The sequence below is a fragment of the Lathamus discolor genome, chromosome 2, assembly GCF_037157495.1.
Source record: "Lathamus discolor isolate bLatDis1 chromosome 2, bLatDis1.hap1, whole genome shotgun sequence".
In the NCBI taxonomy this organism is placed as follows: Eukaryota; Metazoa; Chordata; class Aves; order Psittaciformes; family Psittacidae; genus Lathamus; species Lathamus discolor.
Window position 1 is genome coordinate 130,585,641 of NC_088885.1, and position 15,892 is coordinate 130,601,532.

General features: G+C 44.5%; 1 protein-coding gene across 5 annotated transcripts in view; it reads right to left on the bottom strand.

Annotated features, from left to right (window-relative positions):
- Window positions 1–15,892, bottom strand: part of TPD52 (tumor protein D52) — a 123,694-nt gene that overhangs the window by 102,457 nt on the left and 5,345 nt on the right. The window lies entirely within an intron of this gene.

Consider the following 15,892-nt stretch of genomic DNA (forward strand, 5'->3'; position numbering starts at 1 on the left):
CCAATTCTTCTTTGCATGTTCTCTTCACATAATTCAGCAGATGGGGACTGCCTTCTGTACGAAAGGCTCAGGCAATCATTATACTAACTGGTTAGGTGAAATGATCACTATCAGATATGTTTTCTACTATCACTCTCTCAAAAGAGAAAGAGTTGAAATGATGTTACCCACTAGGACCCTTTTCTCACCCCAAAGAGTCACTCAGTGTAACATAAGTCAACACTAGCCGGTTATGACAACTGAAGTAGCCATTACACAAAAAAAGAACCCCTTATGAAGATCTGTTCATCTATGCTAGCAATCAGGAACACTGTTTCCTGGCCAAGGGCATTTACTGGATTCGACATTTACGTTCTTGTCATTTACAGGAAACACTCTGTGTTCAGTTTTACCCCATACCAGCCATTCAGAAAAGTCTGGTTCTATTCCTGCATCTTTATGTGCAAAAGTTGGTGTCATGTCTCTAGAGGCATCTACATTGCCAGTCTAAAACCACTGGCCTGGCCCATCACTGCTGCAGACAGAACCATGCATGAACGAACTCTTTAGCCTGGTTGGAGACAAGTGCAGGACCACTGCTTGCTGCCAGAACAGCTTTGCCTTACAGGGAAGGTTTGCCAAGTTACAGATCTGAGCCTCCATAAGAGGCCAAACTCTGCTTTTGCCCTGGCTTATTCCCAGACTGAGCACAAGCCCAGAAGTCACCCAAGACAATTTTGTAGTTTTAAGAAACATTACTGTCCTAAGATCATTGCCAGAAGAGGGACCATACAAGCACTCCTTACTTCAGACTACCCTGTCTGCTCAGATTAATCTATTTTACAGTGGCAATACAGCTGGATTGCTACAGCATCTCCCAAGCAAATCGGCTTCAGCTTCCTGCTCTCGCCCCTGCAGGAGTTTATTTACAGGAGCACCCCTCCTTGTTCAGTGTCAAATCCTGACTGGTGATGAAGGAAGCTGTCTTCCTCAACAAGCTGCTTCCTCATCACCTAGGGAAGTTTTATGGTCTTCACCCTGAAGTACAAGCCAATCCAGCTGTAAGGAGAACTGAAATCTGTCCTTCCAAACCTCCTGTAGCACAGCTTTTAGGCTGTTATCCCTAACTCGTCCATTTCTAGGAAGACAAGTACTCCCTTGCCAGTCACAACAGTGAGTTTATCCACTTCTTTCCCAGTAGCTTCTTAGCACACCCAAGGATTCAGGGCAGAGCAAGGCAGCACTCCCCCTGTACTGCCTAAAGACAGGCTGAAGAGAGACTGCTAGAGGCTAGTGGTGCTTTCAGACAAGGAATTAATTTCTCTCCAGAGGACTTCCCAAATTAAAACAATGACCCCAAGGAAGCCCAAGGAAAGTAAGATAGGGATGACAGCAGCCACATGGAACCAAAAATAACCGTTTTGCTCTGCAGTGCGAAGAGTTTTAGCGTTGGTTTAGCAGCTCTTGACAGTCTGAACATAACAAGGGAATGGAAGGAATCAAGATTTCTCTATGCGATAAAAACAGGGTCATTATGATGCCTTTCTAAAAGGCCTTCCCGTGACTAAAATATCCCACTGCATGGCATTCCTCCTCCTCCTCATGGCAATTCAGAGCACACGCAGCTGGCATACCCTGCAAGACTGACTGCTCCCAGTACAAGACATACATTTGGGTGCTAAAGCTTTAGACTTCTGTTCCATGCCTTAGAGCACTTACTGTGCATCAAGTACCTTTGTTCTTTGCCCTGCATAGCAAATTCAGTTGTTACAGGTGTACTTTGGTTGTTGCTCAGGTACCTCCTTCAAGCCAGTACCCAAAGAGATCAGGAAGCCTAAGGATGCACCTGCTCAAGAGACAGGTGGCAGTGGGGTTTTGCTCACTATATAGAGATTAAAACTGAAGCTTTTGCTGTTCCAGAGCAAGTATTTATTAGCCTTAACTCAGGATAACTAAGAGGTTGGTACTTAAGTCATAAATGCCATTTTAGAAGCTGGTGTTTGAGGCGTGACATAGGTAGCTTCTGTCAAGGATGCCTGAACCAATTACTGCCAAGTTCAACTGAATGTCACCGACTGGCTCAGGAAAGCCTCAGCAAAGCATTACCATCAGAACTCCTACCCCAAAGCATGTTGCAATCTCCTCTGTTAAGGTAAGAGAGTGTACTTAAAGCTTTCCCAGGTGACTGTTTATCATCAACAGTCAGCAATCCTGAATCACAAGGGCAGGAACTTCCTGCCCAGCCAGAAAAGCTGTTAAGTTTGAGCAAACACTGTTAGCCAGGTATTTGCCTGGCTAGGTAACGTTCTTTCTTCAAATACCACCTGCTACCCAGGTCCACAGCTTCCACCTTAGCACAAAGTTCTAGCAGCAATTTAAGTAAGGCCAGATAGTATTAAGGCACTTCTGCCTTTGTGGTAGCTAAGCAAGGATAAGATGTTATGGTAGCCTTGCAGAGAACCTGCTTTTCCCACATTTAGATCTAGCAGAACAGTATTTTGTTTATACATGAAAAAGTTATATCCCTCCTTCCCTAAAGAAACCAAACCCAGCTCAACTATGACTTAATACCATCTCAGGGCTTTGGAGAAACTACGCTACATATTTAGTAGTGTTTTGTAGCAAGAGTTAAATGCAAAATGGAAAGGCTTGGGATTGGAGGAATGCAGAGGCTACCCTAGGTGAGATCCAAACAATACTCTGGGTAAAGCCACCTAAATAACCAATTCACAAGATCTGTGCCTAATCAAGGCAGAGTTCTGCTGCTAGGTGGGCACCTTCACCATCTTGGACATCCTATGTTTGTGTCCAGTTTAAGCACAGATCTGCCAAGCTCATACACCACAGTCCATAATTTTGGCAAGCCTAAGATTAGTTCAGCACTTGAATCAGCAATCAAAAGAGGACAAGGAAGATGAGGGAAAGAATTTGTTGCTTAAGAGGGGGAAGAGGCCCTTGCTGTTTGTGAGGCTTAGCAAAACATCCAATTTCTTATGTCAAGGTTGATAGATACGATTCAACTGCCTGCTCAGCTGATACCAGGTTTGAATTTGCATCTCTGGAGGCATTCCAGTAACTGCAGGTGGGGTAAGTACTTCCAGCCAGGTCTTCCGCCAGCCATCTTTCCCAGGTAGGTGCCAATCAGGCAGCAACAGTCAGGTTCTTCTCCCAGCTCCAACTGAGTTTTATAGGACATAAGCCATTTTAACAGCTATAAAACTACTTAAGCATCTTAAGCCAATCTAGGTTCTATAGCACCAATTTGATCTTCAAAGTCTTACCAGTTTACAGATGAGTAAAGCTTTTCAGCACCTGATCCAAAGCTTTAAAACTGCATAAAGAGAGAACGATGCCATGAAACTATAGGACAGAAGCCCAAACACTAAGCAAGCCTCATATTAGTACATTCAAGCTCTTATTTCCACAATGTGCTCCCTAGCCTCCCTGTAACAGCAGATACCTCTTTCAGCCCCCAAGGTTTGTACACGATATGAACAGAGCTGCACAGCTACAGCAGCTGCTGAATAGTGTGAGCACAGGCTTCTGCAGCCCTGTTAGTAATGCTCAGTGGACTGTGGCTTAACGGTTTAGGCATTTACTGTCTTCTAGAAGAGTTCAACTCAACACCACCATATTAATCTCATTACTTCAACCTCCCCCATATACTTTTTCTGGACTAGCTCTCCCTGATGCAACAGCATTGTCCAACATAGTTCTTTGTATAGGAAGACCATCGTCAGCATTTTCTTAAGACTAAATACTGCCTTCCCTTACTCGTATTAAAACAGACAAAAAAACCCAAACAAACAAAACCCTCTTGGAATGATCAGTATCCTCCCAAGATGCATCACTGTGCCAAACAAACCCCTGTGAATGTTACCATTAAGGGTTACAGGGTTGCTGGTATTGATCTTTTCTTACACCAAAGTCTCAGCCCACAGCACTTCTGACAGCTGGCGCATGTCTTAGCAAAGGCGCTGATTCTCTCCTCTCCTCCTTTCAATCCAATTATAAACTCACACTAATTTCCTGACATCTTGTGAGGGAGTAGATCCACGCTCCAGCGTATTTTGCCACTAGGCAAGCTGACACCACAGTAAGACTCTTAACCCATTCCTATCAGACAGAAGTCTGTATTTCCACAGATTCTCTGCTACAAGACATCTGCTCAGCACTTCTAAGGTTTTTGTTAGGCCGAAATCCCTGGCTTATGGCAAAGTTTTGTGTCCCAAACAGTGGTCAAAGCAATCATGTTTGTCAGCTCCAGCAATAAGAGGAGAAAACTGTTTCAAACCTGTGGGAAGAGTCCAAGGGGACACAGTAGCCAGCACCCCAAAACCAGTGATCAGGTAGGGCATTGCATTGACTTTGGAGAAGTCAGACCAAACTCTACAAATACAGAGGAACATCTCCAAGTGAGAATAACAGACAAAATCCTGCCAGGTGGATTTTAGAGGAATGTATTTTGTTATTTGACTTATCCCAGTTAAGTGCCGCTTATCCCAGTTAAGTGCCACTTTCCAGAGACTTTGATCTGTGGTAAGAGACTCAACCTGTCAAAGAAGCTGGAAAAGCAGCACTAAGCTGGAGAAGCAGCACTGATGACACTTGGAAAAGATGAGGAAGAAAAGGCTGTAGTGCAGAACAGAATTGTTTCAAACAAAGTTTTAGTATGGAACCTTACAGTCTAATTAAAACCTTTACTTGAGTGAGTTCAAGTAGAGCAACTCCCAGCCTCCTTCAGAAGACAAGTCTGTTCTACTTTTAAAGCAAAGCTCCCTCTTTCAACACTGCATCCCAGAGCTTCTGTTTCTGAAAAGCAGCTCCAGAAAAGCTCAAAATTCACACTCCACAATATCAGGCCCCACCATGAAAACAATACTGAAGTTCTGTCCTGTAAATCACTCCCTCTTATACAAATACATTTTGCTTACAAGATGAATGAGTGAGCAACTTCTTGGGCCTGACACGATTCCAGGCCTTTAACACAGAAGCAGCTCTTGGCAAACGTTTTAGAAAGCCATTCACTTCTCCCTGACAACCCCCCTTCCCCAGAGGGAAGTGGATGTATGCTTCTGCAGCAGGAAGAGTTCACTCTTGTATACAAAGAAAAGCTTGAAGTAGACAAATTAGCTATTAGTATCACCCTAAAGCTACCTTATAGTAGAAGGCTCTCCTCCTCTTACCCTTTAATCAATTGATTAAACAGAGCCCAAGAAAACTAGACTGAAGTCTTTGAGTACCCTTCTCAGACTCCTCAATTTATTCTTCACCCACTCCAGTACAGCTTCCTTTAGTCCTCCAGCAACTCTCCCTAGTGCTTACTCTTCAGTTCTCCTAGCAAGGCTCCCAAATCCAGACAAAAGCTGGCACAAGTGCTTCCAAACACGTATCAAGTCCCACTACAGATGTTAGCTTCCCCTTCAAAAGCACTGTGAAAGTCACTTCTGTGCTTGAGACTTAGTAATTCTTAGCAATGTTGCACAGTAATTCTTAGCAGTGTTGCACAAGTTGCCCAGAAATAGAGCACAGTAATCTGCAGGTGGGCTCCCACAAAGGATGCACACAGCACCAACCAGAAGGGAATTATCAGAAGCATGGTTAATTTTATCATCAGAAGACAACAAAGTATGGAAAGCTCCGTTTTGTCAAAACAGCCTTCTCCTTTTGACATAATTCAACTCCAAACATCCCTAGCACTAGGGGAGGAAACAGCTAGCTGGCTGGCTGTGCTCTCCTAAAATCCCACCCAATTTTCCAAACGCAGGCAGTGTTCAGACAGCTTCACCTCTGGCCACCTCACTGCAGATTTGATGGGACTTAATGGAAGCACCACTTTGACTTCCTCTGTTACACATACCCACACTGCTCAGTGGCAGCCTTTATATGGAAGCTTGGCAACCAACCTTTTACCAGATTGTTTGGATGCCTTACTAGGGTTTTTTTCTGCTTAATCCCCTCATTGAGCTTCCCTGCCCTCCTCTAGGGTCACAGCATCAGCTGGCTTACATCAGATCCAATGTATCAGGAGTCAATTGAAGGTACTTGATACTAGCCTGGAGGCATTTCACGTAAACTACAAACATGAACAAGAGCCCAGGCTTCTAACTCACTCTTTTCATCTTCAAACCCTTGAACTTACTGCAACTTGGGAGAGAATTACATCCCTCTGATAAATGCACATTAAAACGTGGAAGTTAATTTGAAAACTTACGGCTGCATCTTGCCCTTGTTATACACACTCTTATCAAACAGGGAGCTATGCACAAGTTCCTGGGACACAATTTCTTTTAAGTGGTCCCTCCTCCTGAAACGTCCCACAAACGTTTCTAATTTCTCAAGTCTCACAGCTCCTTGCAGTCACATCATGTTCTTGGAAACTGCAGAGCTGTGAAAACATACATTTTTTTGCCCGAATTTCCACACACAAGCTAGTGGTTGTATGGTTAAGCTGCACCCCTACTGCAGTCTGGTTACTTATTCAGTTACCAGTGACAAAAGATAAGCTCTTTGCTTATTAATTCAACATGACGGCAACCACCAGGTTGATACTCTCTTTCCTTCTCAGGCTTTGACTGACCTTTAAGGTTTAGACTGGTGCTGTCAAACAACTGTAATTGTATAACACAAAGGATGATTTCTCCACACAAGCAATTGCAAGTAGCAAGCTGCATAGAAATCCTATTAACATTTTTGCTTTTGGCTTATCTGAGAACATCATGTGAAATGCCCATGAAACTGCAAAACCCTGCCTAGCCAGCAGAAGTACTGCACTGGCACAACAAACATGCAATCATATGTGATCCAGGAATCTCCTGGGTCATAAGAACATGCTCCTGATCCCCTTTCCCCAACTGGTCAAATCACACCTTTAGACTAGCAGTGCTCCTCCAGAGAACCAGCCTGTCCATGAGGCACTTAAAAGCTGGCAACAGACGTTGAGTCAGTTACGTAGCTTATCCAAGCAGATGAGCCCATACCGAAGACGAGCCCACATTATTCATCTACATTTCTCACCCACTACGGAATTTTGGTGAGCTCACCTAATCTTAGGAAAATAAGACCTAACAGGCACACCGACAGATTGCTGGTATGAAGTACTCTCAGCAGTTCACTAACACAGAATAAGCTGTATTGTTTTCTCTGCAGCATCAAACAAGATACCTTTCCTACTCCTCCACAGTCCAGCATCTTATCAGTCACCCACCCAACCATGTACTGCTTGAAGTGTGTCCTGGGTTCAGCAGCAGCAGTTATTTTTTTTCTCCTTGGTGGCTGGTGCAACGCTGTGTTTTTGATTTTTGGCCTGGGAACAGTGCTGATAACGCCGATGTTTTTAGTTACCACTCAAATATTTTAGTCTGGCCAAGGACTTTCTGAGCCTCATGCTCTGCCAGGGAGGAGGGGAAGCTGGGAAGAATCAGAGACAGGACACCTGGCCCAAACTGACCAAAGAGGTATTCCATACCACAGCACGTCATGCCCAGGATGTAACGGGGAGTTACCCAGAAGGGCAGGGACTGCAGGGTTGGATGAGGTATCGGGCGGTGTTCGGTCAGGGTGGGGCGAGTTTTGGGTCGGCTGGTGTTGAGGTGTTGTATTCTTTCCCCTTGTTATTTCATTTATCATTATTATTATTGGTGGTAGCAGCAGTGATTTGTGTTATACCTTAGTTACTAAACTGTTCTTATCTCAACCCGTAGGAGTTGCATCCTTTTTGATTCTCCTCTCTGTCCCTCCGGGAGTAGGGGGAGGGCAAGAAGTGGGGGAGTGAGAGAGCGACTGTGTGATTTATGGATGACTTTTGTTTAAACCACAACAAAATGTTCTATCCCAGATGAGTTTGGCTGCTACTTGCCCATACAGAGCACACTCAGTTGTGCAGCACCAATTCCTGCAGTGCTTCCAGACAGATTTGGAGCAATGGCTGTAACTAGCAAAAGGACCTTGAACCACATTCTGCCAGGGCTGCAAATTGGTTAAACTCAAGATACAGGGCTTGAGTATTTCTGCACTGCTTTTAATTTCATTTGAGAGATAAGAGGGAGAATCCTGCAACCACGCACACAATGAACAGGAGCAATTCACTAATAAACCAACTGCACTAATAGGTTTATTTTTCCCTTACATAATGCAGATAATGCATCTACCTATAAAGTATTATGGCCGCTGAAGTTCCCATTATATTAATAAATACTCTGAGATTTTATCTGATTGATATGTCCTTGACTAACTTTTAATGCTGCTTGAGCTGAGTAAATCCTGTTAAGAGACACTTGCTCCTACTCCCAAGTCAGACCAGAACAGTAAATTAAATGAAACTGTTAGCCTGGAGAGATACTGCTGTCACGCAAATCAACAGACAGTCATAAAACACTAATCATTCCAGAAGCATAGGGAAAAAAAGGGTCAAGAGAGTCTGTTCAGAGATGGTTCCCCCAGAAGAGTTAAAGCTTTTACTGATTTCCAGGCCTTAGAAGACCCTGAACATACCCTCTTCCATCAGATCAGACTTTGGACATGAAAGATCACTTTTCACCTCTGGGTGACATTACAAGCAATCTGTATTTCCTTTTTTACAACCTACCATAAAAGTATTAATCTCTCAAGATTTCCAAACAGTATTCCTGTATTTAAGCATGATGTAGTTGTGTCCCAGTCCATTCCACATGAAGGTAAGTTTTCCTAAACATCAACATGCTTGGGTAAACTAATCTCCAGGCTCCTCACTTCTATTGCACAGTAAAGTAAGCAGAGCATGTTAAACCATTTATTCTATTGAAGTATGAGAGTGGACAAAGCTGGAAAGACATACCTAGATGAGCACAAACTCAGGCAGACAGTTTACCTGGTTCTAGTACATCCAACATGATGGAAACTACAGGGGGAGGGAAGAAGTGCAGTGGGTTTGAAGACCATATCTCGAAGAAAACCGAGATTCAGCTCTAAAAGTTGGGGGGAAGAAAGGAAAGGGATTTTGTTGGGTTTATGTGGTTTTAGTTATTTTGGGTTTTGTTGTTGGTTATTTTTTTTTAAAGAAAGCACATATTCACTGCTGTTAGTGAACAGCTGGCCCAGAACTGCATTCACTGTTTCTACAAGTTGCCTTCTTACAGTGTTCGACCTGGAACTGAACATCACTGCAAACCCTAAGAATAAAGCCTTGCATTACTAAGTGAAGTCTAAGTTTAGCAATGTTCCTTATTGCACAAGCTAACCCAGCATACACCTCATTTCACAACTATAAACATCAGACAACCAAAAAATACATATATCTGCAGCCACCCTAAGTACTGGTCATACTCCAGTCTGAGTTTAATGGATCAGTTCTTTTTAATGGATTAGCCTGGTAAACTTTTCAAACTTTATGCTCAAGGACTGGTCTAGTTGGTACCCAGCAAATTACTGTTACATCAGGTTTGGCACATCACAGCTCAGCCATCAGCACAAAAACGGCTCAGAATAATTTAGAGTTTAAATAAGTATGAATAATACAATTCACCATTCCTCATGCTGCTTTGCCAGACAGAAACTTGATCAGGATATTGAAGAAGGGGAAGTCCAAGCATTGACTTGAATACTGCTGTCAATCCCCAAGTGCACGCTTCAGCTAGGGAGCTATATGGCACTGTTATTAAGAAGCCATCGCAGCCCTCAGACATGCTGCTGCCACCACCTTGCATGAAGGGGAAACAGGGCCTCTCAAGTGACATTGCCTTGGAACAGGCAGACTACAGAAGTTTAGTTATTTCACTTGATACTTGCTTTGTCCTCAACTTAGCAGCTCTCTGCCCCAAAGAGCTTAAAAAGTCTTCTCGGCTCCTCCTGACAATTCACAGAGGTCTTCCTTTGACTTTCTATTCTGTATTTTTACTTTCTCAAAAGATGCTTTTTGTATAGGAAGGTACATTTCATTGGGGATAGAAGTATGTTTCTGTCATTCACCAAGGTGAACTTTGCTCTAGAATTGTAAATAAGAAACAAAAGCGTGTTAAAGACTTCATGAACCCATGTGCTAGAACAGAGTTAAAAATAACTGTACATTTATCCCAGCAAAGCTCTCCCCTTTACATTTCCTGAAAAAACACTCCCTTGCTACTGCTGGAAGCACTTAACAGGCTGATCTGCAGATGCTACTGACACTCCAGTTGCCTTCCTTCTCATACTATCTCCAAAAACCCACCATGCCAAAAACCCTTCTCAGTGACAGGCACATAATCCAACCAAAACCATTCAGCTTCAGAGCGTTAATTCCAACTGTTGTCACATGCTACTGTTCAGAAATGTGCAGGAACAAATTCTCCCTGCTCACTCCTGCTCCTGTCAACCACAACACTCATGTTCACCTGCAAACCACACAGAAAGGTATCAAACCAGGACACCCCAAATACACTTTAAGGGCTGCAAGTTTCCCAGTTATAGATTCAGACAGTATCTGTGATTTATCCTAGAATAGTTTGGGTTGCAAGGGACCTCTAATGGTCACCTAGCCCAGCCCTCTGCAATGAGCAGAGATGTTTCCAGAGACAGGGCATCTGCCACCTCTCTGGCCAACCTGTTCCAGTGCCTTACCACCCTCATTGTAAAAATTGTCTTCCTTGTATCCGGTCTCAATCTACCCTCCTTCAGTTTAAAACCATCACCCCCAGTCTTGTCACAACGGGCCCTGCTGAAGAGTCTCTCCCCATCTTTCTTATAAGCCCCCTTCAAGTATTGAAGGCTGCAATAACATCTCCCAAGAGCCTGCTCTTCTCCGGGCTGAACAAGCCCAACACTCGGCCTTTCCTCAGGGGAGAGGTGCTCCAGCCCTCTGAGCAGTTCTGCGGCCTCCTCTGGACCCTTTCCAACAGGTCCATGTCTTTGCTGTAGTGAGGGCTCAAGAGCTGGACACAGGACTGCAGGTGGGGGTCTCACCAGAGGAGAGTAGAGGGGCAGATCACCTCCTTCTCCCTTCTGGTCACACTTGCAGGATATGGCTGGCTTTCTAAGCTGCAAGCACACGCTGCCGGCTCATGTCCAGCTTTCCATCCACCACTACCCTGAGTCCTTCTCTGCAGGGCTGCTCTCAATCCATTCATCCCCCAGCCTGTACTGATACTGGGGGTTACCCTGACCCACAACAATTTTGCAGAACAAATTCCACACTTAAGAGTGTGCACAACTTACAACTCAGAAGCTGGTGTTTTAATCAACACACCCAGGCAGGTGCATTAGGGAAAAGGCTCACCTACCATTCCAGCTATGCTCTAAGAGTACCAATTACCTTTCCTGCAGGACTGCTGGACTGTTAAAACCAAATGTTCACAACCATGATTCGTGGGGAAACATATGGAACAAGTACCCCCATACACATGCCAGCAATGCCAAAAAACGCTTCTTTACAGCAGTGCTCTGTACTGTCTGACCAGCCCAGCCAGCAGGCAGTTATGCGGCCCTGCACACAGCAGCAGTGTCCTGCAGCCTATGCAGCATCTCTCTGGCAGATGTCACATGCCTGGTGATCTTCTGGTTTTCCCTCGATGGCAAACACAACTGAACAAGTTTGTACTGAACAGAAGCACTGGTGGTTGCTGAAACTGAGTAATAAAGAATGCACTTGCAGTAGACACATTTCTCTGAACAAATTAACTGTCGGATACAATGCAGTCCAAAACTGAATACTGCCCCTAACATAGAATACTCAGAGATTCCTCAAGAAAAGAAGACAGTTCACTGAGTATTTAAAGATTAATATTTAGCCACTGCATATTACTTATCCAAAGAGTTTACTACTACTTACTATCCACACTGGTTCTGCTAAATCGAGTAGTGCTAACACTTTTTAGAAGGGCAATGAACCCAAAAAGGACCATTACTTAGACTGACCTGCAGCCCTAGCAGAGCATCAGGATGGAACAGGAACTGGGAGGGAAGATAGCACACAAGGGTCAAAACATGGCCTGGGACCTGGGAGAAATAAGGAGCAGGACCCACGCTGTGTTCAGTCTTGCTCTGTAAGATCAGGAATGGGCAACCACTTGGCAAGGAGCAGCACAACCCCAGCTTGCCATTTCAGACACATCACCCAGCCTTCTTCAGATGTTCAGACAGTCATGTCTTTGGGATCCTCACTGCAGTAACTTCTGCTACCTGGCCCATCACGTGATTTGAGAGGTGGTGATAGCCCACATGGTAATGCTCTAATTACAGTGGGCAGACACATCCCTTGCTCAAGGGCTCATACACTACCTACCTGGAGCACTGTAGCTGCATGGCACCCAGAGTCTTCCTAGGCAGGGGACATAAAGGGCTGTCACAACCCAGAGGACAAGAAGCTAAAACAAATACCCACCAGGCAGGCACCAGAGTGATTCTGGGACAAGAGATAGAGGAAAAACTCACTTCAGGTCCATCCTTTTACACAAGCTCAAATCACCTCCAAAAATTTTTGGAGCACAACAGTGCAAGTGGCTTGTGAAGGAGATGAAATGCAGCATGAATGGTGCTTTCAAGAGCTCATGCCTCCAAGCAAAGCACACTGCAGCAAAATGGCCTGTTTTCCTTCTGTCAAGACAGGGACATCTGGCAACAGGAAAGTCAATATTGAAACCAGGCTCCTTCCCCAGCTGGTTCACTAGGCTGGTGCTACCCCTGATGCTCCTCATCCCTGAAGGCCCATCGGCTGCTCAGCAGGCTTCTTCAGGGGCCACCTAGCAGGCTTCTTCAGGGGCTGCCTAACACAGATTTGAGTGGTGCTGCAGGAAACAGCATGCAGCAGCCTGCAATCCACTCACACAGACTGAAGCCTGTCTATGTTCAGGCAGAAAGCTAAGCTTTGCAAACAGCAATCAAAGAGTACAGAAGAGTCAGCAGCTTAGTTATAAGCAACGGTTGATTTGGGCACTTCTGCTCTGCCTTCAGCCTGCTCCGAGACTCTTCAGATATAGGCAAAACACTTGGGAGCTGTGCTGAAGGGATGTGTCTTCTACAGAGCAATACAGCAACTAGTGAGCAAGACACACTTCAGCCAGTGTGAGCTGTGCCCATTTAATACCCCCAACCTTACAGGACAGCTATTTAAAGAACTTGCAGGAAAGTCCTTGTATAGCTCCAGTCCTGGGAGCCTTTGTGAGAAAAAGCAGGGGACATATCAGGACTCAAACTACACTGCAGAGACTACAGGGAACCAGAAGATCCAAATTTAGATAAATGGCCTTCTTCAAAGGCAGCCCTCCCTTCCAGGCGCTGCAGATTCCCAGCAGAGTATTCCCAGTGTCTGGATTGCTGTACAGCACTGCAATGAACATCAGACAGTGATGACTCAAGAAGCAGCATCAGAGGGGTTTCTTTTAAATTCTGCCATCCCGATAAAGTCAATCAGGAGTTTCTAATGCCATAATGTGATACTGTTTAAGCCAAGAACAGGTGAAGAGAGAGGGATGAGTTGGATTGCTTTTTGCTCATCACAGGACTTCTGCTAGTAGTTTACTTTAGAAACAAGTAAACAAAGCAAAACAGACATGAACAACATCCCCAGTGCTGACAGCTGAAGCCTGTGGTTTGCCATGCTAAAAAGCAGCTGAGAAGCATTACTTACAAAGCTTCTTTCTCAACGTTTTTGGTGTTTTTCCTCATAACCCAAGATCACTGTCAAGCATGGGCTCTGATCCTAGCGAAGCATAGGGGAAGCACCTGACTGAAAACAGTAAGTCTAAGCCAGGTCACCTCCCTTGGCACATCTGGCTCAGGGGGCTCTGATGAAATTCCACTCTCCTCCAGCTGCTACAGAGAAGAAAGCAAAACAGGAAAAACCCTCTGCTTTTCTGCCTCTGCTGGCCTCTCCCACCACCCCCAACAAGCTGCAGCTGCTCACCAGCCTCTTTGTTACCCCACAACACCATACTGCCACTGCTAGAAACAGGCCGTAAGCTTTAAACAAAGTCTGCAAGGCCTCAGGACTAGAGGCTTGTCAGGCTTGCTCTGTCTAAACTCTTCTTGATTAGCCTGCAGCTTTATTTGGTGTACCTCAGAAAGTAGAGATGGGATGTGACAGTACAGACATGGTATGGTAAGCAGTAGGGCACAGGGTTGACATTGGAGACCCCATGGCTGTAGGAAAGTCATCAATCACCAAAAGAGATCTGCAGCTGGACAAAACTATTTTAAAGTTAACAACCAGAGCAAAGAAATAATATCTAACATACATTCTTTATAGAATAGATTTAGACATAACACAGAGCTTGCAGAGCAATGAAAGAGCAAACATGTAAAAAACAAATACGACAGAAGGACCCCAGTGGATACTACAGTGAGGAAGAAGCAGCCATCAATATCCTATTGCTCCAGCAAAGGAGTCACAATGCTGACAATGTGCTATAATATCCTTGCCACCACCCAAATGACACTACCAGTCTCAGAAGCCAGGTGAAGGATGAAAATAACACCAGGAAGAGGTGTAGAAAGTAAGTAATAATAAAGGTAATGTTGTACGCACTAAGACTTCATCTGCACAGTCTTTTTCTGTAATAAGAGCTAAACTAATACTCATTCTTGAATTAGATCATTAAAATTTCAATTGAACCAACTATAATTTTTTGCTTTTAGATATACAGATAGATACACACACACACGTACACAGAGCATGCTTCCTGTCTGCCTATGAAGTTTTTAAGCACAGCATGCATTTATTGGGCTGCTGTTAGGCTACAAGCAGGAGAGGGCAGTTCAAAACCTGTCACTCTGAACATGTGTAGCACAGCATGTTCCTACAGACCTCAGTTCTGCAGGAACTGCTGAGCATCCATCCCAGGTTCAACCAAGGCAGTGTGTACATTTGCTGGACCACTGTCAGTGAGTGTCCGAAGACACTGCTCTGCTCTCACACTCTGCAATGGAGAAGTCAACTTGTGAAACAGGAAAGGTACTTCTGTCAGCAACAGCATTCAGACCACAACAGCAGCGCTGGTTTCTCACTAGATAGCATCAATCCACCCTTTCTGTTAGGAGTGAGTAACAGCATGAGTGTTTTTCCACACACCAGCATTTGCTGACAGTCTGTGAACTCTCTGCTGTGTCCCCAGACCCCCCTGTGCAAGTGACTGCAGACTCGGACAGGCGACTGCCATCACTTGTAGCTGCGATAGAATTAAAACCCATAGAGCTGTCTACACCTCTGCCAGAGGTATTTTCATAATGGGGCAACCACTTTATTGTCGGTTCATGATACCACTCTGCCAAACCACCAAAGCCAACACACAGCTACATATTCTTTCAGCTCCCTTAACCAGGGGCAGAAAGGAAGGAGGAAGAATAGCAAGAGAAAAGAGCAGGAGTGACACTGAACCTTCAGGAGATCCAGATTAGAAAGTTATGGACAGCTGGTCTGCTACTGCTGCCCGTTTCCAAAAGAGAATGCCTGTGGTTGAAAGCCTGTCCTCCAGTATGAGCGGTTTGTCTCAAAGCTCCCAGTCTCTCTAATATACACCAAAATATGAGGGGTTCTGAAGATGCTTGCTACCTTTAACGGGAGAGCCATCCCTCCAGAGTCTTAAATTGAAGCTGACAGACTGACAGTTCTGGCTGAACAAGAACATTTCAATTTAGTGCTTAATCTCACTTAATGCTTGTTTTCCCTTTCAGTCTCCCTTTGTTTGACATTTTTCTGCTTATTCACTGCAGGATATTAAAAGCACAATGTCAAACACCTCCTTTGCTCCATACAGCAAATCTCAAATCAGAAGCACCCATATCACAAAGAGGCAACAGGAGGGTCATCATTATCATGATTCTACCTGGATGTGAGCTTCTCTTAAAAAGATTAAAAACCCCACATGCATCAGATGTATGCTGCACAGGTTCAAGCAACCAACACTGTTGTTCTTTCCTATTAAACTAAGAATGGAGTTGTTTGGGGTTTTATTTATGTTTTGAAAGC